The 24,460-nt window shown below is 45.8% G+C and overlaps 1 pseudogene; it reads left to right on the forward strand.

Annotated features, from left to right (window-relative positions):
* Positions 1 to 4,996: 4,996 nt before the first annotated feature.
* LOC142281935 (U2 spliceosomal RNA) lies at positions 4,997 to 5,202 on the forward strand (annotated as a pseudogene).
* The last annotated feature ends 19,258 nt before the right edge of the window (positions 5,203 to 24,460 follow it).

Below are 24,460 nucleotides of genomic sequence, written 5' to 3' on the forward strand. Positions count from 1 at the left end.
AGCTCACTGCTTAGAATGATCCTTCCCAGCTCTATAATATATTATATATACCCCACAATGCAGGCTCACACACACATTTGTCTCAAGTGTGTTGTAGGGACACAGATACAGTCTTGGTCATGTGACTAAAGGCTACTTTACACACTGCGATATCGGTCCCGATATCGCTAGTGTGGGTACCCGCCCCCATCTGTTGCGCGACACGGGCAAATCGCTGCCCATGCCGCACAACACCGACCAGACCCGTCACACATACTTACCTGCCCGGCGACGTCGCTGTGTCCGGCGAACCGCCTCCTTTCTAAGGGGGCGGTCCGTGCGGCGTCACAGCGACGTCACTGAGCGACCGCCCAATAGCAGCGGAGGGGCGGAGATGAGTGGCCGGAACATCCCGCCCACCTCCTTCCTTCCTCATAGCGGCTGGGAGGCAGGTAAGGAGAGGTTCCTCGTTTCTGCGGTGTCACACGGAGCGATGTGTGCTACCGCAGGAGCGACGAACTACATCGTTACTGCTGCAGTAACGATAATCGAGAATGGAGACCCATGTCACCGATGAGCGATTTTGCACGTTTTTGCAACGATGCAAAATCGCTCATCGGTATCACACGCAGCAACATCGCTAATGCGGCCGGATGTGCGTCACAAATTCCGTGACCCCAACGACTCCGCATTAGCGATGTCGCAGCGTGTAAAGCCCCCTTTAGTGGGAGTGGTGTACAGGGTCTTAGCAGTAAAGAGTATTCCATATTTCTGCCAGATACCCACAGAGATATTGAAATCTGAAAAAAGAGACTTCTGCTCATTGAAGGTAAGAACTGCTCACATAGCGTTCAACTCCACAGCAAACGAGTGCTCTAGCACTGGCATCTCAGCAGGGATATTCCCCTACTACACATGTGTGTCTAGGTCACTGTGACAGTTTACAGGACATAACTCAGGGCACCTAGACAGAAGGCAGAGGGACTACTTTCTATTTCTGGTGTAGAGCTTAGTACAATATATATATATTTATACTATTACATGGGACACATGTACCTTGTATTACCATTATTCGCTGTATATGAACCCCTTTTCTCCGGGCATTATTTGTCTATAGCATTTTTCACGAACCTGAGGCAACTGAGAACCCTTCAGTGAAGGAATTCCACTAACCCTCACAATACCTACCAGGGGCCTCCCTGCAGTAACTCAGGTAGTTGTACCCATTCTCTTTCCGCATTCTATGTGTTCTTCTTCTTTCTTCTTTTTTTTCTTTTTTCTTCTTTTTATTTCTATCATGTAGTTCAGGGGTTTATAGATATATGTCCTGCATCTCATATTTCCTTTAGTGGTGCTTCTTACCCATTCTCATATCATTTACCCTAGTATTTCATGATCCTGAGGCGACTGAGAACCCTTTAATAAAGGAATCCTTTTTCACCTGAATTGTCAAGTGATACTTACCAGTGACTATCACGTAATGTTACAGGTAGTTCCATTTTCTTCCTCTTCTTTCTCTCCTTTCTTCTTTGTCACACGGTCCATTGTGTTATAGCCCACGTGTCATGATAACACTTGTACCATCTTTTCATTTAGATTCCACCTACAATTATTTACCGATTCCAGTTCTGGAATAGGCTTTCATCATCTACTCACTAGAATTCTCAAGTTCATAAGGTACTGAGACATATACATGTTCACACCATTATAAAGAACAAAGTATAAACATTGAGGTTTTTCTCACACCCATGTTCCTGTGTTCTTTGATATGATATGTGTTCATTTCCTTCACTATATAGGATTGCAAGTTTTCCATTTGTACCTTAATGGCAATGACGCTATACAATTGAACACATATCATCCTGTTATCCATATAGGTGTGTATTTACCTGCTTGACTATTTTTGGTTGTTTGATCCAGAATGTTTCTCCAGATAGGTCATGTGGAAATTTTCTTTCCTCAGTACAAATGTTTTCACTATGGCTTTGGAAAAATTTTTTGTATGTGCATCATGGTCATTTGACCCATTGTACTCTCAAGTAGCAATATATTGTACTGTTATGTTGTACTATGTACTAATTACGTGTTTATATGGTTTTGTAACCCTTTATGATCTTAGATAACTTTATCCTTGATAAAGACCTAAAAACAAGCTCGAAACGTTGGATGAATTATCCTTTTGCACAAATAAAGAATTTTCAGCATTCTAAGAGTTCTTTTCTTACGTTATTGATCACTATAGTGTGCCAGAGCTATTTCTATTGAATTAACTCTTATTTTTTCTGAGCACCTGCTATATACACAGTGAGCCAGACATATTCAATTTTCATTCAGAAGGCAGAGGGAAGCCTTAGCAGCTGAGCCTATATCTTGGCTTGTGAGCATTAGAACAGGCCGGCGATTACAGGGTAACATGAAAAATGTCCAGCTTGCATTATGACTAGAACATGACAATATCCTTTTAAGTACTAACCTATGATGCGTTCCTAAGCAGTTGATGTTATATGTTCTACATTTCATTTTCTGCATACTTTACAAGTAGTAGAATTTGCTTTGATATAGGCAACTGGATTTTCACAATGAAAAGGCAAAGGATAACGCCCGAAAAAGACGCCATACATTATGTCAGTGCCATCACTGACAAACCTGGATTGACCATGAAATACATCAATCCCCTTAAAGGTGAGTTAAAACAAGTTTTAACTAAATTGCCTTAATATTGTCATGCATTAGAATGACTGTCTTAGGTAATGATAAATATTTTCTACAGGAAGAGGAGTGTTTGCTGAAACTGAAATCGAAAAAGGGAGTTTTGTTGCAGAATATCGAGGTGAGCTCACGTATGCACTTACGATGGTAGACAACTACTCGAGATTTATGGTTGTGGTACAAGTCAAAGATCTAATGGCCCATACTGCAGCGAAGGTCTTCCAAGCACACTTATGCAGACCTCATGGCTACTCAGAGAGAGTCCTCACAGATCAAGGCACTGCCTTTGAAGCGGAAATCTTCAAGGACTTCTGCAGCTTTTACCGATGCAGGAAGATGCGTACTACACCCTACCATGCTCAAACCAATGGTTATCAACCTGCTCAGGACTTTACCCCATATTCCAGATGTGGCCTTACAAGTGATTTATAGAGGGGTAACAATACGTTGGGATCATCGGATCTAATCTCCCTTTTTATACACCCTAAAATCTTGTTTGCGTTAGAATAAACAATAACATCATAAAGGTATAGCAGTACCGTTTCAAAGTTTCGGTGTCCCAAGCAGCATTCCATCAGCCTCTGGAAGGTTCCTGGCAAATTGCACAGCTCGAAGGGCATGCTTTTGAACTCGCAGAGACCCATCGGGGTGGCAAAGGCGGTCTTCTTCCGGTCTGCCTCAGCAACGGACACTTGCCAATAGTGACTAGTGAGATCAAGGGTAGAAAAATAATTTGCAGTTGTCAATGCAGCTAGCTATTCCTCAATACAGGGGAGTGGTGCTGTCCTTCTTCTTTAACAGGACCAACGGAGCTGCCCAGAGGCTACAACTGTCACGGATAACCCCAGCCTCCTTCATGTTGCTCAACATGTCCTTGGTACACTGGTAATGTGCAGGTAGATTTGGCTTATATCTCTCTTTGATGGGTGGGTGTGCACTTGTGGGGATGTAGTGTTTGACCCCTTTTATTTTTCAAAAGTCTAGCGGATGTTTGCTGAAGACTTGCTCGTATTCTTGCACTAGCCTGTAGACCCCCTTCTTGTGATGTGAAGGTGTGGAGTCAGTGCCTACGTGTAATTCCTTACACCACTCCTCTGGCTGACTTGGTGAGCTGTCACTGAATGGGTGGGCTGAAGCAATGGTGGATGCTGCTGTTTGGATAGCATGTGTATCTACTGAGAACAGCTTATCAATGGTGGCAAATCGGAGCAGCTTAATCTTTTGCTCTCCGCAGTTCAACACTCTCATGGGCACTCTTCCCTTCCATATTAATGAATAAAACTATGATGTAAATAGCATATAGATACCCCACAAATGCAGATAAAAGTAGGTTATGGGAAAAGGGGGAAGAGAGAAACAGGAAAATAGTGGAATAAAGTATAACTTCCAGGTGGGAGAGGAAATGGCAGCACAGCCAATGGAGGTGAAGCAAGGGGAGCCTGCAACTAAAGAGTTGAGAGCGTTATCACATGGTGACTGAGCCTGATTGTAACGGGAGCATAGAGGTGCCGATCCTGTCTTACCTGCGTTGGTGTAGAAGTGGGTGTCCTGTGGTGGAGTCAGCTATGTGCAGTGGTGGCCGTGGGTTCTTTTATGTGCGACCGTAGTAATAGCTGTGCCCACTTCCTGTATGGGAGTGGAATGCAGTGAGGCTAATGGAACGCACGCCTGCGCATTTGTGTTTAACGTCGCGCATGTGCAGAACGGAGAAAAGGCTGCGCTCACTTCCTAATGAAAGGGAGTGAGACGCAGCTGGGAAGGGAAGGGAAAAGATTAGGGTTTGGGGATGATGAAAGGGCTTTCTACGGGCAAGGATGGCAAAGGGTGGCAGTGACGGAAAGTCAGGCAGATGGTCCTGTCCTGTCCTGTCCGTCCGTCTTTTTGTATCATGAATTGGAAAGACTGCAAGGGGGAGGGGAGGTGCTTGTGCCCAAAAGGAGGAGTTATTCAGATTCATTGCAGTGGGCGGCGGCTGCAAAAAGTACCATTCTCCTTGTTTTTGCTCTGCAAAACAGCCTTTTCAAGGGTTTGGCTTGGGTGACAAAATGTCTTCTGTAGGCGTGGGTTTGTCTCCCTCTCCCTAAGATGTGTCCGGTATAGGCCAGGGTGCCACTCAAGGCCGTAACCAATTCGGGTTATAGCTTCTCAGCCTTTTGGCTAAGATCAAGTGTAGTTTCGGAGGACGCTACCTTGGTCGGTACTGGAAGGTGCCTGGGATTGCACGTCTGCCGGCCTTGAGGGAGTGTGTGCGCCTTCTGGTGACACATAGCCCTCTTGTGCCTGGACGGTTCCCAGGCAACGGGAGGCGATCACCTTTGTTATTTTGAAGTCCTACTGATAAACAGAAAAAAAAAAAATTAAATCTGTTCTTATCAGTTTAATATCTGATACGTCCCCTCTCTAGGGACCATATATTAAATGGATTTTTAGAACAAGGAGATGGAAAAAATCTTGCTCTGTCCACTCCACGCATTGACCTGGTATTGCAGTACCTCCAGGACCGGTGCACCCCTTCTTAACCGAGTTTCCAAAAGCAGAACTCAATTCACCTGATTCAAATGAGCCTCATTAGTGAATTGAAAGAAAGCAAAAACTTTATATGCACCTCAATTTGGCCAATTCACTTTTCACACTTTCACCCTTTTTTTTTATCTTTCACACCTTTTACTTGCTTTATTGATGCAAAAGCTGTGCCAAATAGCAAACTCATCTCCACTCAACTTGACCAACTCTGCTATGTCCCGTGCAGTATCTTATTCTCAGTCTTATCTAGATCATTTGCAATTGAATAGAATAGATCCCTTTTGGACACATTGGATTCAGCTGCTGCAGTGACTGCAGGTGTTAGAAGATGCAGACTTGGCATCAGGTGCTGTCTATCAGATTCCACTCCAATTAAAGCTTCCATTGTTTTTCGGTGTTTTCTTTGAGCAATGATGATGTCTTTAGTGATCTGTTGGCTCCCTCTCCTGGAGGAAGAGTTTGCTTGCTCTTGGACTTTCAAAAAGAGAGGTCATGATAGACATTTAGCTTCTGAGCCCAATTGGGGACAGTCATGGGTGATGAATGTTTTGCAACCTGCTGCGAAGCCTGATACCGCAATATAAGGAACGTCAAATACTAAGAATGGGCGGCCTATGAAAGAATTAGTACTTTCATTAAGCATACTTAAACGGCTAATTGGGAATAGACAAACTGTAAAAAGCCCTCTGAGAAAGCCCCTCTCTATCCTTTGTCAGTAAGCTTTTCTGTAGTCTGCCTGTTGATGTATTTTCCGTTTGAACAGTGCACAACATGAAGTGACGGAACACTTGCTTGTCACAATGTCCCCCGCTGACATCACAATAGCGCTGCTGCCTAGAAAGCCAGCTGCGCAGCAGAAGTTGCTCTTTGGGTGGGATGGTGGGCTAATGTATCTATTCCTGCTTGGTGAGAGTTTGACATGATCTAGAGCAACGAGTTCCAGCGGCTAGCGGTTGATTATTGGCTGTAATGGGGCTTTCTGGCTGGTGCTAGCCTTTCTTCTTAGCACACAGGAACCACAATCCCTACACCATGCTTCGATGGATTCTCTCATCCCAGCCCAGTAAAACTACATATTTCACACAGTTATAGGCAGCCCATGGGCATTCACCTGGATTAAAACCCATAACAGCTCATAGACCAAACAATCAATCTACCACTGGACCAAAGACAGGAAGCTAAATCCACTGCCTGCGGTAACTAACTTAATCCTATAGGCTACTCACACAACAAACCCAAGAGAAAGGAAAAAAACATGGCTTCGATTATCCATCCAATGAAAACGCATAACCATTGTGAGCCATTGGACAATGCAATTGCACACATGGTGACATGGTGCACGGCCCAATGAATCAAGTCTGTACTTCATATTCACGGTTTAAGCCCTTGGGTTTTAATGTGTCCAGAGTACATATCCAGAAAGATTCCCTTTTTTTGTGCTAAGCACAAGTCAACAATACATTGTAAGCAGATTCTATTACCAGTCCCACACCATTTTGTGACGCATAATCACACAGTGGCCCAATTAAGATTCCAAGTCATCGAACATGTCCCAGCCATACGCAGAGGAGGCAATAGAATTAGGAAGCTCAAAGAAAGGGAATCTTTCTGGATATATACTCTGGGCACGTTGGAACCCAAGGGCTTAAACCATGAATATGAAGAACCGACTTGATTCATTGGGCCGTGCACATTTTTTCTAACGCCCGGTTCTTTTTCGTGTTCACACTATATATGGTTCCACTATGTATGGAGTTCCATTCTTCCTTGTTTTTTATTTGTCATGTTTGTCATGTCTGATCAACTGGTTACATTATGTCTGATTACCTTGTCTAACAGTTTTTTCTCCCCTTTCTTTACCTTCCATGTTCCCATAGTCACGTGAAATATCCCTGTTGCACTTGATTACGGCTCACTATTCACTATAGGATGTCTTATATCTAACATCACACTCTCACCCATCAGCACTCTATAGGTTTGTATAAGGTATGCGCTTACACATCCGGTCCTCCATAGGTATTTCCACTTATGTAACACTATCCCTATGATCACTCATAACTCATACCCTTGTAGTCAATTACATCCTCCTCTCTCCCCCCCTCCCCTTCTCCCTTTCCATCTATAATTTTGCCATATATACTAGCAAACACTCAGTGTACCTAGTGGCATCCTATTCGTGGCTATTGGACCTTGCTATAGTCCCACTAGTGCCAAGACATTTGCAGAGCGCATCTGCCTGCGTTGCACACTCCAACTAATTATAAGTAAGCCATTATACTAGCAAACACTCAGTGTACCTAGTGGCATCCTATACGTGGCTATTGGACCTTGCTATAGTCCCACTAGTGCCAAGACATTTGCAGAGCGCATCTGCCTGCGTTGCACACTCCAACTAATTATAAGTAAGCCATTATACTAGCAAACACTCAGTGTACCTAGTGGCATCCTATACGTGGCTATTGGACCTTGCTATAGTCCCACTAGTGCCAAGACATTTGCAGAGCGCATCTGCCTGCGTTGCACACTCCAACTAATTATAAGTAAGCCATTATACTAGCAAACACTCAGTGTACCTAGTGGCATCCTATACGTGGCTATTGGACCTTGCTATAGTCCCACTAGTGCCAAGACATTTGCAGAGCGCATCTGCCTGCGTTGCACACTCCAACTAATTATAAGTAAGCCATTATACTAGCAAAAACTCAGTGTACCTAGTGGCATCCTATCTGTGGCTATTGGACTTTGCTATAGTCCCACTAGTGCAAAGACATTTGCAGAGCACGTCTGCCTGCATTGCACACTCCAACTTTTTTAAACTAAGCAATTTTACTAGCAAACACTCAGTGTACCTAGTGGCATCCTATACGTGGCTATTGGACTTTGCTATAGTCCCACTAGTGCCAAGACATTTGCAGAGCGCATCTGCCTGCGTTGCACACTCCAACTAATTTTAACTTAGCCATTATACTAGCAAACACTCAGTGTACCTAGTGGCATCCTATACGTGGCTATTGGACTTTGCTATAGTCCCACTAGTGCCAAGACATTTGCAGAGCGCATCTGCCTGCGTTGCACACTCCAACTAATTATAAGTAAGCCATTATACTAGCAAACACTCAGTGTACCTAGTGGCATCCTATACGTGGCTATTGGACCTTGCTATAGTCCCACTAGTGCCAAGACATTTGCAGAGCGCATCTGCCTGCGTTGCACACTCCAACTAATTATAAGTAAGCCATTATACTAGCAAACACTCAGTGTACCTAGTGGCATCCTATACGTGGCTATTGGACTTTGCTATAGTCCCACTAGTGCCAAGACATTTGCAGAGCGCATCTGCCTGCGTTGCACACTCCAACTAATTATAAGTAAGCCATTATACTAGCAAACACTCAGTGTACCTAGTGGCATCCTATACGTGGCTATTGGACCTTGCTATAGTCCCACTAGTGCCAAGACATTTGCAGAGCGCATCTGCCTGCGTTGCACACTCCAACTAATTATAAGTAAGCCATTATACTAGCAAATACTCAGTGTACCTAGTGGCATCCTATCTGTGGCTATTGGACTTTGCTATAGTCCCACTAGTGCCAAGACATTTGCAGAGCGCATCTGCCTGCGTTGCACACTCCAACTAATTATAAGTAAGCCATTATACTAGCAAACACTCAGTGTACCTAGTGGCATCCTATACGTGGCTATTGGACTTTGCTATAGTCCCACTAGTGCCAAGACATTTGCAGAGCGCATCTGCCTGCGTTGCACACTCCAACTAATTATAAGTAAGCCATTATACTAGCAAACACTCAGTGTACCTAGTGGCATCCTATACGTGGCTATTGGACTTTGCTATAGTCCCACTAGTGCCAAGACATTTGCAGAGCGCATCTGCCTGCGTTGCACACTCCAACTAATTTTAACTTAGCCATTATACTAGCAAACACTCAGTGTACCTAGTGGCATCCTATACGTGGCTATTGGACTTTGCTATAGTCCCACTAGTGCCAAGACATTTGCAGAGCGCATCTGCCTGCGTTGCACACTCCAACTAATTATAAGTAAGCCATTATACTAGCAAACACTCAGTGTACCTAGTGGCATCCTATACGTGGCTATTGGACTTTGCTATAGTCCCACTAGTGCCAAGACATTTGCAGAGCGCATCTGCCTGCGTTGCACACTCCAACTAATTTTAACTTAGCCATTATACTAGCAAACACTCAGTGTACCTAGTGGCATCCTATACGTGGCTATTGGACTTTGCTATAGTCCCACTAGTGCCAAGACATTTGCAGAGCGCATCTGCCTGCGTTGCACACTCCAACTCATTATAACTAAGTTGCATTGTCAGGGATATTTATTCTTTATTATTCTGCTGTTAATAAAGCTAGACCACCACTGCAATCTTCACCACCTCTCAATTTTTACTACCACATTTTCAGTCCACATTCTTGTCGCAATCAACATGAGTGGCAAAATGACAGATGCTGGTGGAAAGGGGAAGAGGCGTGGTGGAAAAGGCAAAAAAGGTTTTGTCTGTGGGGAAAGTGGCAAAGCTCCATTATCATCTGCTGAAGATAGACCATCTACCAGCAAAAGTAAGATGTCTACTACTTACCGTGGACAATCCGATGTGCTCCCTTTTTTACGGACACGAACAACAGGAAGAAAGGTAGATGATGGGCAAAAAAGGAAAATGCTTGAATGGATCTCAAGTGGTCCAACAAGTGCCCTCTCAGCCACTTCAAGTACCGCATCCAAAAAACACCAGTCCTCTGAGTTGTCATCCCAATCACACTTGATTTCTCCCAGCTCTGAAGTCTCCATCAGCCATGCACAGTATGGTGGAACTGAGATGGCTGAGTCTGCAGAGCTGTTCAGTCACACTATAGCCTGGGAATCAGAGGTCTGCTCCCAAGCTACAGTGAGTACAGAACAGGAAATGGTCTGCAGTGATGCCCAGAACCTTTGTGACTCTGATTCAGGCCGTGAGGACCAAGTTTCTGAGCATAATGTTGACCCTTTGTCACAAACTGTAACACCTGTGGTTATAGACAATGAGGAACATACTGATGAAGATGAGACGCAGATACCCGATTGGGATGACAACTTAAATATTCGGTCAGGGCAAGAAGAGGCTCGGTCTGAGGGGGAGGGGAGTGCAAACACAACAATTGATGATGAAGTTCTAGATCCCACCTACTGTCAACCCCCAGTCAGGCACTCGAGGAGGTCAACAGAGGCGGTGGAGGAGGATGCAACCGACGACGAAGTTACCTTGCGCCTTCCTGGACAGAGTCGGAGCACTGGTAGCACGTCTACAACTGCATCCTCAGCCACCACTCTGCCTATGAGCATTATTCGGGGTGGATCAACAGGTCGCATGGCCTCTAAGCCTTGCCTAGCCTGGTCCTTTTTTGACATAGAAAAAGATCGCCCAAATCATGTGATATGTAAAATTTGTCATGATTCTCTTAGTAGAGGTCAAAACCTCAGCAGTTTGACAACTTCTTCCATGAATCGTCACATGAATAAATATCATAGGTCCCGGTGGGAAGCTCACTGTGCTGCAATGCTGCAAGAGCGAACCATCCACCGCCCGCCCCTTCCAGTGCATCCGCGCGCTCTTCATCTTCTAGGACTGTGGGGACAGCTGTCACACCTGTTTTTCCACGCCAAACTTCCACCACTGTAACCGCAACAGGCAGTTTGCTTGTAAGGTCGTCAGTTGGTTTGGAAGGGGAAACAAGTGAGTGTGTACAGCTCTCTCAGACATCGATAGCACCAACGTTGGATGAAGGCAACATCATGTCTCCGCCTGCACTTTCCTCACAAACCTGCATTTTTCCAGGGACACCCTACTCAACACCGTCTACACACAGCAGCCAGATCTCTGTCCCTCAGATGTGGTCAAATAAAAGGCCACTTCCTCCGACCCATGACAAAGCTAAGAGGTTGACTCTATCCCTCTGTAAGCTGTTGGCTACCGAAATGCTGCCTTTCCGCCTAGTGGACACACAGGATTTTAGAGACCTTATGTCTGTCGCTGTGCCCCAGTACCAGATGCCTAGTCGCCACTACTTCTCTAAGAAAGGTGTGCCCGTGCTACACCAGCATGTCGCACACAACATCACCGCTTCCTTGAGAAACTCTGTGTGTGAACGGGTGCATTTCACCACCGATACTTGGACCAGTAAGCATGGACAGGGACGTTACATGTCGCTGACTGGGCACTGGGTAACTATGTTGATAGATGGTGAAGGGTCTGCTGCACAAGTCTTGCCGTCCCCACGACTTGTGTGTCAATCCTCTGTCTGTCCAAGTTCCGCCACAGCTTCTGCATCCTCCACCTCATCTGGGTCCTCCACCTCCGCCCCAAGCCTGCCTGGTCAGGCCACCAGCGTTCTCACTGCGCAGAAGGAATCACGCACGCCTCATTACTATGCTGGCAGCAGAGCGTAACGGCATCAGGCGGTCTTTAGCTTGACATGTCTTGGGAATAAGAGTCACACAGCTGAGGAGTTGTGGTCAGCTCTGCGGTCCGAGTTTAATAAATGGTTGTCTCCACTCAACCTGCAGCCTGGTAAGGCCGTGTGCGACAATGCTGCAAACCTGGGTGCGGCACTTCGCCTGGGCATTGTGACACACGTACCTTGTATGGCTCACGTGTTGAACCTTGTCGTCCAGCAATTTTTAACACACTATCCCGGCCTAGATGGCCTTCTGAACAGGGCACGAAAACTGTCAGCTCACTTCCGCCGTTCAAGCGCCGCAGCAGAGCGACTTGCATCGCTCCAGAAGTCTTTCGGCCTGCCGGTTCATCGCCTGAAATGCGATGTGGCGACACGCTGGAATTCAACTCTCCACATGTTACAGCGACTGTGGCAGCACCGCAGAGCCCTGGTGCAATACGTCATGACGTATAGCCTGGGCCAACGAGATGCAGAGGTGGGGCAGATCACCCTGATGGAGTGGTCTCAGATCAAGGACCTATGCACCCTTCTGCACAGTTTCGACATGGCGACGAATATGTTTAGCTCTGACAATGCCATTATCAGCATGACGATTCCAGTCATTTACATGCTGGAGCACACGCTAAACACTATTCGGAGTCAGGGGGTGGGACAACATGAAGGGGAGGAACTACAGGAGGATTCATATGCGCAAGGGACAACAACATCACCAAGGTCCAGACGTTCATCATCACCAACGCAGCAGGCATGGGACCATGGGGAACAGGGATCGACAAGGGCGCATAGTAGCAGGCGAAATGTTGAGCAAGGTGCAGGAGAACATGAAGAAATGGAGGACGAACTGTCCATGGACATGGAAGACTCAGCGGATGAGGGAGACCTTGGTCAAATTTCAGTTGAAAGAGGTTGGGGGGAGATGTCAGAGGAAGAAAGAACGGGTAGCACCTCTATGCCACAAACACAGCGTGGACTTGGTCCGCATGGCTGCGCAAGACACATGAGTGCCTTTTTGTTGCACTACCTCCAACATGACAGTCGTATTGTCAAAATTAGAAGTGATGATGACTACTGGATTGCCACACTATTAGATCCCCGGTACAAGTCCAAATTTTGTGACATAATTCCAGCCATAGAAAGGGACGCACGTATGCAGGAGTATCAGCAGAAGCTGTTACTCGATCTTAGCTCGGCTTTTCCACCAAACAACCGTGCAGGTGCAGGGAGGGAATCTCCCAGTTGTAACTTGACAAACATGGGACGGTCTCGTCATCTTCAACAGTCTACCCGTACCAGTAGGACCGTATCTGGTGCCGGTAACAGCAATTTTATGGAATCTTTTCATAATTTTTTTAGACCCTCTTTTGCAAGGCCACCAGAGACAACAAGTCTGACACATACTCAACGGCTGGAGAGGATGATACAGGAGTATCTCCAAATGAACATCGATGCCATGGCTGTGCAACTGGAGCCTTGCTCCTTTTGGGCTTCAAACCTAGAAAAATGGCCAGAGCTCTCCAGTTACGCCTTGGAGATTTTGTCGTGTCCAGCTGCCAGCGTTGTCTCTGAACGTGTATTCAGTGCTGCTGCACTTTCCCCACAGACAAAACCTTTTTTGCCTTTTCCACCATGCCTCTTCCCCTTTCCACCAGCATCTGTCATTTTGCCACTCATGTTGATTGCGACAAGATTGTGGACTGAAAATGTGGTAGTAAAAATTGAGAGGTGGTGAAGATTGCAGTGGTGGTCTAGCTTTATTAACAGCAGAATAATAAAGAATAAATATCCCTGACAATGCAACTTAGTTATAATGAGTTGGAGTGTGCAACGCAGGCAGATGCGCTCTGCAAATGTCTTGGCACTAGTGGGACTATAGCAAAGTCCAATAGCCACGTATAGGATGCCACTAGGTACACTGAGTGTTTGCTAGTATAATGGCTAAGTTAAAATTAGTTGGAGTGTGCAACGCAGGCAGATGCGCTCTGCAAATGTCTTGGCACTAGTGGGACTATAGCAAAGTCCAATAGCCACGTATAGGATGCCACTAGGTACACTGAGTGTTTGCTAGTATAATGGCTTACTTATAATTAGTTGGAGTGGGCAACGCAGGCAGATGCGCTCTGCAAATGTCTTGGCACTAGTGGGACTATAGCAAAGTCCAATAGCCACGTATAGGATGCCACTAGGTACACTGAGTGTTTGCTAGTATAATGGCTAAGTTAAAATTAGTTGGAGTGTGCAACGCAGGCAGATGCGCTCTGCAAATGTCTTGGCACTAGTGGGACTATAGCAAAGTCCAATAGCCACGTATAGGATGCCACTAGGTACACTGAGTGTTTGCTAGTATAATGGCTTACTTATAATTAGTTGGAGTGTGCAACGCAGGCAGATGCGCTCTGCAAATGTCTTGGCACTAGTGGGACTATAGCAAAGTCCAATAGCCACGTATAGGATGCCACTAGGTACACTGAGTGTTTGCTAGTATAATGGCTTACTTATAATTAGTTGGAGTGTGCAACGCAGGCAGATGCGCTCTGCAAATGTCTTGGCACTAGTGGGACTATAGCAATGTCCAATAGCCACGTATAGGATGCCACTAGGTACACTGAGTGTTTGCTAGTATAATGGCTTACTTATAATTAGTTGGAGTGTGCAACGCAGGCAGATGCGCTCTGCAAATGTCTTGGCACTAGTGGGACTATAGCAAAGTCCAATAGCCACGTATAGGATGCCACTAGGTACACTGAGTGTTTGCTAGTATAATTGCTTAGTTTAAAAAAGTTGGAGTGTGCAATGCAGGCAGACGTGCTCTGCAAATGTCTTTGCACTAGTGGGACTATAGCAAAGTCCAATAGCCACGTATAGGATGCCACTAGGTACACTGAGTGTTTGCTAGTATAATGGCTTACTTATAATTAGTTGGAGTGTGCAACGCAGGCAGATGCGCTCTGCAAATGTCTTGGCACTAGTGGGACTATAGCAAGGTCCAATAGCCACGTATAGGATGCCACTAGGTACACTGAGTGTTTGCTAGTATAATGGCTTACTTATAATTAGTTGGAGTGTGCAACGCAGGCAGATGCGCTCTGCAAATGTCTTGGCACTAGTGGGACTATAGCAAAGTCCAATAGCCACAGATAGGATGCCACTAGGTACACTGAGTGTTTGCTAGTATAATGGACCTGACATTACCTCTCTACTAACCAGAATCCCACAATGTCTGTCTGCTATTTCATCCTTCTTCTCTGTGCGATTCCTAAAACTTAACATGGACAAAACAGAATTCATTGTCTTTCCTCCTCCTCACTCATCTCCTCCAACAAGCCTTTCCATCAAACTCGATGGTTGCTTACTCTCCCCAGTCTCACAAGCTCGTTGCCTTGGAGTGACCCTCGACTCTGCTCTATCCTTCAAGCCACACATCCAAGCCCTCTTCACCTCATGCCGATTACAACTCAAAAGCATCTCCCGGATCCGTGCTTTCCTTAACCAAGAATCATCAAAAACATTAGTGCATGCCCTCATCATCTCCCGCCTCGACTACTGCAACCTCCTGCTCTCTGGCCTCCCTTCCAACACTCTTGCACCCCTCCAATCTATCCTAAACTCTGCGGCCCGCTTAATCCACCTCTCCCCTCACTACTCCCCAGCCTCGCCACTCTGCCAATCCCTTCACTGGCTTCCCATCACCCAACGACTCCAGTTCAAAACACTAACTATGACATACAAAGCCATGCACAACCTGTCTCCTCCCTACATCTGTGACCTAGTCTCCCGGTACCTACCTGCACGCAACCTCAGATCCTCACAAGATCTCCTTCTCTGCTCCTCCCTTATCTCCTCTTCCCACAATCGCGTACAAGATTTCTCCCGTGCATCCCCCATACTTTGGAATGCTCTACCTCAGCACATCAGACTCTCCCCTACCGTGGAAAGCTTCAAGAGGAACCTCAAGACCCACCTCTTCCAACAAGCCTATAACCTACAACAGCCCTCAGTCCAGTAGACCACTGCGCAACCAGCTCTGTCCTCACCTATTGTACCATCACCCATTCCCTGTAGACTGTAAGCCCTCGCGGGCAGGGTCCTCTCTCCTCCTGTACCAGTCTGTTATGTACTGTTAATGATTGTTGTACGTATACCCTTTCACTTGTAAAGCGCCATGGAATAAATGGCGCTATAATAATAAATAATAATAATAATAATAATAATGGCTTACTTATAATTAGTTGGAGTATGCAACGCAGGCAGATGCGCTCTGCAAATGTCTTGGCACTAGTGGGACTATAGCAAGGTCCAATAGCCACGTATAGGATGCCACTAGGTACACTGAGTGTTTGCTAGTATAATGGCTTACTTATAATTAGTTGGAGTGTGCAACGCAGGCAGATGCGCTCTGCAAATGTCTTGGCACTAGTGGGACTATAGCAAGGTCCAATAGCCACGTATAGGATGCCACTAGGTACACTGAGTGTTTGCTAGTATAATGGCTTACTTATAATTAGTTGGAGTGTGCAACGCAGGCAGATGCGCTCTGCAAATGTCTTGGCACTAGTGGGACTATAGCAAAGTCCAATAGCCACAGATAGGATGCCACTAGGTACACTGAGTGTTTGCTAGTATAATGGCTTACTTATAATTAGTTGGAGTGTGCAACGCAGGCAGATGCGCTCTGCAAATGTCTTGGCACTAGTGGGACTATAGCAAAGTCCAATAGCCACGTATAGGATGCCACTAGGTACACTGAGTGTTTGCTAGTAAAATTGCTTAGTTTAAAAAAGTTGGAGTGTGCAATGCAGGCAGACGTGCTCTGCAAATGTCTTTGCACTAGTGGGACTATAGCAAAGTCCAATAGCCACGTATAGGATGCCACTAGGTACACTGAGTGTTTGCTAGTATAATGGCTAAGTTAAAATTAGTTGGAGTGTGCAACGCAGGCAGATGCGCTCTGCAAATGTCTTGGCACTAGTGGGACTATAGCAAAGTCCAATAGCCACGTATAGGATGCCACTAGGTACACTGAGTGTTTGCTAGTATAATGGCTTACTTATAATTAGTTGGAGTGTGCAACGCAGGCAGATGCGCTCTGCAAATGTCTTGGCACTAGTGGGACTATAGCAAAGTCCAATAGCCACGTATAGGATGCCACTAGGTACACTGAGTGTTTGCTAGTATAATGGCTAAGTTAAAATTAGTTGGAGTGTGCAACGCAGGCAGATGCGCTCTGCAAATGTCTTGGCACTAGTGGGACTATAGCAAAGTCCAATAGCCACGTATAGGATGCCACTAGGTACACTGAGTGTTTGCTAGTATAATGGCTTACTTATAATTAGTTGGAGTGTGCAACGCAGGCAGATGCGCTCTGCAAATGTCTTGGCACTAGTGGGACTATAGCAAAGTCCAATAGCCACGTATAGGATGCCACTAGGTACACTGAGTGTTTGCTAGTATAATGGCTTACTTATAATTAGTTGGAGTGTGCAACGCAGGCAGATGCGCTCTGCAAATGTCTTGGCACTAGTGGGACTATAGCAAAGTCCAATAGCCACAGATAGGATGCCACTAGGTACACTGAGTGTTTGCTAGTATAATGGCTTACTTATAATTAGTTGGAGTGTGCAACGCAGGCAGATGCGCTCTGCAAATGTCTTGGCACTAGTGGGACTATAGCAAGGTCCAATAGCCACGTATAGGATGCCACTAGGTACACTGAGTGTTTGCTAGTATAATGGCTTACTTATAATTAGTTGGAGTGTGCAACGCAGGCAGATGCGCTCTGCAAATGTCTTGGCACTAGTGGGACTATAGCAAAGTCCAATAGCCACGTATAGGATGCCACTAGGTACACTGAGTGTTTGCTAGTATAATGGCTTACTTATAATTAGTTGGAGTGTGCAACGCAGGCAGATGCGCTCTGCAAATGTCTTGGCACTAGTGGGACTATAGCAAGGTCCAATAGCCACGTATAGGATGCCACTAGGTACACTGAGTGTTTGCTAGTATAATGGCTTACTTATAATTAGTTGGAGTGTGCAACGCAGGCAGATGCGCTCTGCAAATGTCTTGGCACTAGTGGGACTATAGCAAAGTCCAATAGCCACGTATAGGATGCCACTAGGTACACTGAGTGTTTGCTAGTATAATGGTTAAGTTAAAATTAGTTGGAGTGTGCAACGCAGGCAGATGCGCTCTGCAAATGTCTTGGCACTAGTGGGACTATAGCAAAGTCCAATAGCCACGTATAGGATGCCACTAGGTACACTGAGTGTTTGCTAGTAAAATTGCTTAGTTTAAAAAAGTTGGAGTGTGCAATGCAGGCAGACGTGCTCTGCAAATGTCTTTGCACTAGTGGGACTATAGCAAAGTCCAATAGCCACGTATAGGATGCCACTAGGTACACTGAGTGTTTGCTAGTATAATGGCTTACTTATAATTAGTTGGAGTGTGCAACGCAGGCAGATGCGCTCTGCAAATGTCTTGGCACTAGTGGGACTATAGCAAAGTCCAATAGCCACGTATAGGATGCCACTAGGTACACTGAGTGTTTGCTAGTATAATGGCTAAGTTAAAATTAGTTGGAGTGTGCAACGCAGGCAGATGCGCTCTGCAAATGTCTTGGCACTAGTGGGACTATAGCAAAGTCCAATAGCCACGTATAGGATGCCACTAGGTACACTGAGTGTTTGCTAGTATAATGGCTTACTTATAATTAGTTGGAGTGTGCAACGCAGGCAGATGCGCTCTGCAAATGTCTTGGCACTAGTGGGACTATAGCAAAGTCCAATAGCCACGTATAGGATGCCACTAGGTACACTGAGTGTTTGCTAGTATAATGGCTTACTTGTAATTAGTTGGAGTGTGCAACGCAGGCAGATGCGCTCTGCAAATGTCTTGGCACTAGTGGGACTATAGCAAAGTCCAATAGCCACAGATAGGATGCCACTAGGTACACTGAGTGTTTGCTAGTATAATGGCTTACTTATAATTAGTTGGAGTGTGCAACGCAGGCAGATGCGCTCTGCAAATGTCTTGGCACTAGTGGGACTATAGCAAGGTCCAATAGCCACGTATAGGATGCCACTAGGTACACTGAGTGTTTGCTAGTATAATGGCTTACTTATAATTAGTTGGAGTGTGCAACGCAGGCAGATGCGCTCTGCAAATGTCTTGGCACTAGTGGGACTATAGCAAAGTCCAATAGCCACGTATAGGATGCCACTAGGTACACTGAGTGTTTGCTAGTATAATGGCTTACTTATAATTAGTTGGAGTGTGCAACGCAGGCAGATGCGCTCTGCAAATGTCTTGGCACTAGTGGGACTATAGCAAGGTCCAATAGCCACGTATAGGATGCCACTAGGTACACTGAGTGTTTGCTAGTATAATGGCTTACTTATAATTAGTTGGAGTGTGCAACGCAGGCAGATGCGCTCTGCAAATGTCTTGGCACTAGTGGGACTATAGCAAAGTCCAATAGCCACGTATAGGATGCCACTAGGTACACTGAGTGTTTTCTAGTATAATGGTTAAGTTAAAATTAGTTGGAGTGTGCAACGCAGGCAGATGCGCTCTGCAAATGTCTTGGCACTAGTGGGACTATAGCAAAGTCCAATAGCCACGTATAGGATGCCACTAGGTACACTGAGTGTTTGCTAGTAAAATTGCTTAGTTTAAAAAAGTTGGAGTGTGCAATGCAGGCAGACGTGCTCTGCAAATGTCTTTGCACTAGTGGGACTATAGCAAAGTCCAATAGCCACGTATAGGATGCCACTAGGTACACTGAGTGTTTGCTAGTATAATGGCTTACTTATAATTAGTTGGAGTGTGCAACGCAGGCAGATGCGCTCTGCAAATGTCTTGGCACTAGTGGGACTATAGCAAGGTCCAATAGCCACGTATAGGATGCCACTAGGTACACTGAGTGTTTGCTAGTATAATGGCTTACTTATAATTAGTTGGAGTGTGCAACGCAGGCAGATGCGCTCTGCAAATGTCTTGGCACTAGTGGGACTATAGCAAAGTCCAATAGCCACAGATAGGATGCCACTAGGAACACTGAGTGTTTGCTAGTATAATGGACCTGACATTACCTCTCTACTAACCAGAATCCCACAATGTCTGTCTGCTATTTCATCCTTCTTCTCTGTGCGATTCCTAAAACTTAACATGGACAAAACAGAATTCATTGTCTTTCCTCCTCCTCACTCATCTCCTCCAACAAGCCTTTCCATCAAACTCGATGGTTGCTTACTCTCCCCAGTCTCACAAGCTCGTTGCCTTGGAGTGACCCTCGACTCTGCTCTATCCTTCAAGCCACACATCCAAGCCCTCTTCACCTCATGCCGATTACAACTCAAAAACATCTCCCGGATCCGTGCTTTCCTTAACCAAGAATCAGCAAAAACATTAGTGCATGCCCTCATCATCTCCCGCCTCGACTACTGCAACCTCCTGCTCTCTGGCCTCCCTTCCAACACTCTTGCACCCCTCCAATCTATCCTAAACTCTGCGGCCCGCTTAATCCACCTCTCCCCTCGCTACTCCCCAGCCTCGCCACTCTGCCAATCCCTTCACTGGCTTCCCATCACCCAACGACTCCAGTTCAAAACACTAACCATGACATACAAAGCCATGCACAACCTGTCTCCTCCCTACATCTGTGACCTAGTCTCCCGGTACCTACCTGCACGCAACCTCAGATCCTCACAAGATCTCCTTCTCTGCTCCTCCCTTATCTCCTCTTCCCACAATCGCGTACAAGATTTCTCCCGTGCATCCCCCATACTTTGGAATGCTCTACCTCAGCACATCAGACTCTCCCCTACCGTGGAAAGCTTCAAGAGGAACCTCAAGACCCACCTCTTCCAACAAGCCTATAACCTACAACAGCCCTCAGTCCAGTAGACCACTGCTCAACCAGCTCTGTCCTCACCTATTGTACCATCACCCATTCCCTGTAGACTGTAAGCCCTCGCGGGCAGGGTCCTCTCTCCTCCTGTACCAGTCTGTTATGTACTGTTAATGATTGTTGTACGTATACCCTTTCACTTGTAAAGCGCCATGGAATAAATGGCGCTATAATAATAAATAATAATAATAATAATAATAATGGCTTACTTATAATTAGTTGGAGTGTGCAACGCAGGCAGATGCGCTCTGCAAATGTCTTGGCACTAGTGGGACTATAGCAAGGTCCAATAGCCACGTATAGGATGCCACTAGGTACACTGAGTGTTTGCTAGTATAATGGCTTACTTATAATTAGTTGGAGTGTGCAACGCAGGCAGATGCGCTCTGCAAATGTCTTGGCGCTAGTGGGACTATAGCAAGGTCCAATAGCCACGTATAGGATGCCACTAGGTACACTGAGTGTTTGCTAGTATAATGGCTTACTTATAATTAGTTGGAGTGTGCAACGCAGGCAGATGCGCTCTGCAAATGTCTTGGCACTAGTGGGACTATAGCAAAGTCCAATAGCCACAGATAGGATGCCACTAGGTACACTGAGTGTTTGCTAGTATAATGGACCTGACATTACCTCTCTACTAACCAGAATCCCACAATGTCTGTCTGCTATTTCATCCTTCTTCTCTGTGCGATTCCTAAAACTTAACATGGACAAAACAGAATTCATTGTCTTTCCTCCTCCTCACTCATCTCCTCCAACAAGCCTTTCCATCAAACTCGATGGTTGCTTACTCTCCCCAGTCTCACAAGCTCGTTGCCTTGGAGTGACCCTCGACTCTGCTCTATCCTTCAAGCCACACATCCAAGCCCTCTTCACCTCATGCCGATTACAACTCAAAAACATCTCCCGGATCCGTGCTTTCCTTAACCAAGAATCAGCAAAAACATTAGTGCATGCCCTCATCATCTCCCGCCTCGACTACTGCAACCTCCTGCTCTCTGGCCTCCCTTCCAACACTCTTGCACCCCTCCAATCTATCCTAAACTCTGCGGCCCGCTTAATCCACCTCTCCCCTCGCTACTCCCCAGCCTCGCCACTCTGCCAATCCCTTCACTGGCTTCCCATCACCCAACGACTCCAGTTCAAAACACTAACCATGACATACAAAGCCATGCACAACCTGTCTCCTCCCTACATCTGTGACCTAGTCTCCCGGTACCTACCTGCACGCAACCTCAGATCCTCACAAGATCTCCTTCTCTGCTCCTCCCTTATCTTCTCTTCCCACAATCGCGTACAAGATTTCTCCCGTGCATCCCCCATACTTTGGAATGCTCTACCTCAGCACATCAGACTCTCCCCTACCGTGGAAAGCTTCAAGAGGAACCTCAAGACCCACCTCTTCCAACAAGCCTATAACCTACAACAGCCCTCAGTCCAGTAGACCACTGCGCAACCAGCTCTGTCCTCACCTATTGTACCATCATCCATTACCTGTAGACTGTAAGCCCTCGCGGGCAGGGTCCTCTCTCCTCCTGTACCAGTCTGTTATGTACTGTTAATGATTGTTGTACGTATACCCTTTCACTTGTAAAGCGCCATGGAATAAATGGCGCTATAATAATAAATAATAATAATAATTATAATAATGGCTTACTTATAATTAGTTGGAGTGTGCAACGCAGGCAGATGCGCTCTGCAAATGTCTTGGCACTAGTGGGACTATAGCAAGGTCCAATAGCCACGTATAGGATGCCACTAGGTACACTGAGTGTTTGCTAGTATAATGGCTTACTTATAATTAGTTGGAGTGTGCAACGCAGGCAGATGCGCTCTGCAAATGTCTTGGCACTAGTGGGACTATAGCAAGGTCCAATAGCCACGTATAGGATGCCACTAGGTACACTGAGTGTTTGCTAGTATAATGGCTTACTTATAATTAGTTGGAGTGTGCAACGCAGGCAGATGCGCTCTGCAAATGTCTTGGCACTAGTGGGACTATAGCAAAGTCCAATAGCCACAGATAGGATGCCACTAGGTACACTGAGTGTTTGCTAGTATAATGGCTTACTTATAATTAGTTGGAGTGTGCAACGCAGGCAGATGCGCTCTGCAAATGTCTTGGCACTAGTGGGACTATAGCAAAGTCCAATAGCCACGTATAGGATGCCACTAGGTACACTGAGTGTTTGCTAGTAAAATTGCTTAGTTTAAAAAAGTTGGAGTGTGCAATGCAGGCAGACGTGCTCTGCAAATGTCTTTGCACTAGTGGGACTATAGCAAAGTCCAATAGCCACAGATAGGATGCCACTAGGTACACTGAGTGTTTGCTAGTATAATGGCTTACTTATAATTAGTTGGAGTGTGCAACGCAGGCAGATGCGCTCTGCAAATGTCTTGGCACTAGTGGGACTATAGCAAAGTCCAATAGCCACGTATAGGATGCCACTAGGTACACTGAGTGTTTGCTAGTATAATGGCTAAGTTAAAATTAGTTGGAGTGTGCAACGCAGGCAGATGCGCTCTGCAAATGTCTTGGCACTAGTGGGACTATAGCAAAGTCCAATAGCCACGTATAGGATGCCACTAGGTACACTGAGTGTTTGCTAGTAAAATTGCTTAGTTTAAAAAAGTTGGAGTGTGCAATGCAGGCAGACGTGCTCTGCAAATGTCTTTGCACTAGTGGGACTATAGCAAAGTCCAATAGCCACAGATAGGATGCCACTAGGTACACTGAGTGTTTGCTAGTATAATGGCTTAGTTATAATGAGTTGGAGTGTACAGAGGACAGGAGGGTACAGTGGCAGGATTGTGGTGCTCTGGGTAGAGGAATGGAAGCCTGCCTTTCTATTCCCTCCTAATGGTGAAATGCAGGGAGGAAATCCCTGACCTTGGCTACACAGATGCTGTTGCTGTTTGCAGGACCTGTCACGTATGGCTCTCTGACCCTGCCGGTTTGAGTCCTTAAAAGGACTGCTATAAAGTGCTCTCCCTATGCTGTCTAACGCTGTGTATGCAGCGCATACAGCTGTATCGGCTATAGGACTCAGGAGGACGGAGCTGCGACAGTGATGTCTGACACCAAAGACGCAGAAGGCAGATAATGGCGTCCGTGAAGAAAATGTCCGGTTTTATAATGCAGGGACATGTGACATGCAGATCCTATCACACATGCCGTTGCTTCTCTGGCTCAAAGTCAACTTAGCTGTGTGTGTGTCTGTGATTGGCTGACATGCTGGCCCGCCCCACAAGACGCGCGCACTTAGGGAAGGAAGACAAGAAAAAAAAAAAAAAAATGGCGATCGCCATTATAGAAACAGCAGTGATCTGAAGGCGCTGTTCACGCACACTATACACTGAAATGTGATAATAGTTTGATTCACAGAGTGACTTACACTATTACAGCAGAAACCAAGCTATGATTTAGCTGTTTTTTGGCTGCTAGAACCGTTCTCGAACGTTTCTAGAACTATCGAGCTTTTGCAAAAAGCTCGAGTTCTAGTTCGATCTAGAACATGCCCCAAAATCACTCGAGCCTAGAACTGGAGAACCACGAACCACGAACCGCGCTCAACTCTATCCAGGAGCTTTGGTTCCCTGAGTTTCCAATAGCAAATGTCTAGAAAAAACTCTGTCCATTGGCACAACTCAGCAAGAAAACGAGAAGACCGAGAAGATATATTTCATTTATCTTAATGCCACCTTATTAACAGCACTAAACCCTTCTATTATGTCCCTTAGCCTTTTGAGCTTATCCTCTGGTAAGCGGAAGACCATGCCTCTGGTATCGATCTCAGTGCCTAAAAACTGTATTATAGTAGCCAATCAGAATACAAAAGGATGCATAGGAAGCGTGACTTTATTTCAATAT

This window comes from Anomaloglossus baeobatrachus, unplaced genomic scaffold (assembly GCF_048569485.1).
Source record: "Anomaloglossus baeobatrachus isolate aAnoBae1 unplaced genomic scaffold, aAnoBae1.hap1 Scaffold_489, whole genome shotgun sequence".
Taxonomy (NCBI): Eukaryota; Metazoa; Chordata; class Amphibia; order Anura; family Aromobatidae; genus Anomaloglossus; species Anomaloglossus baeobatrachus.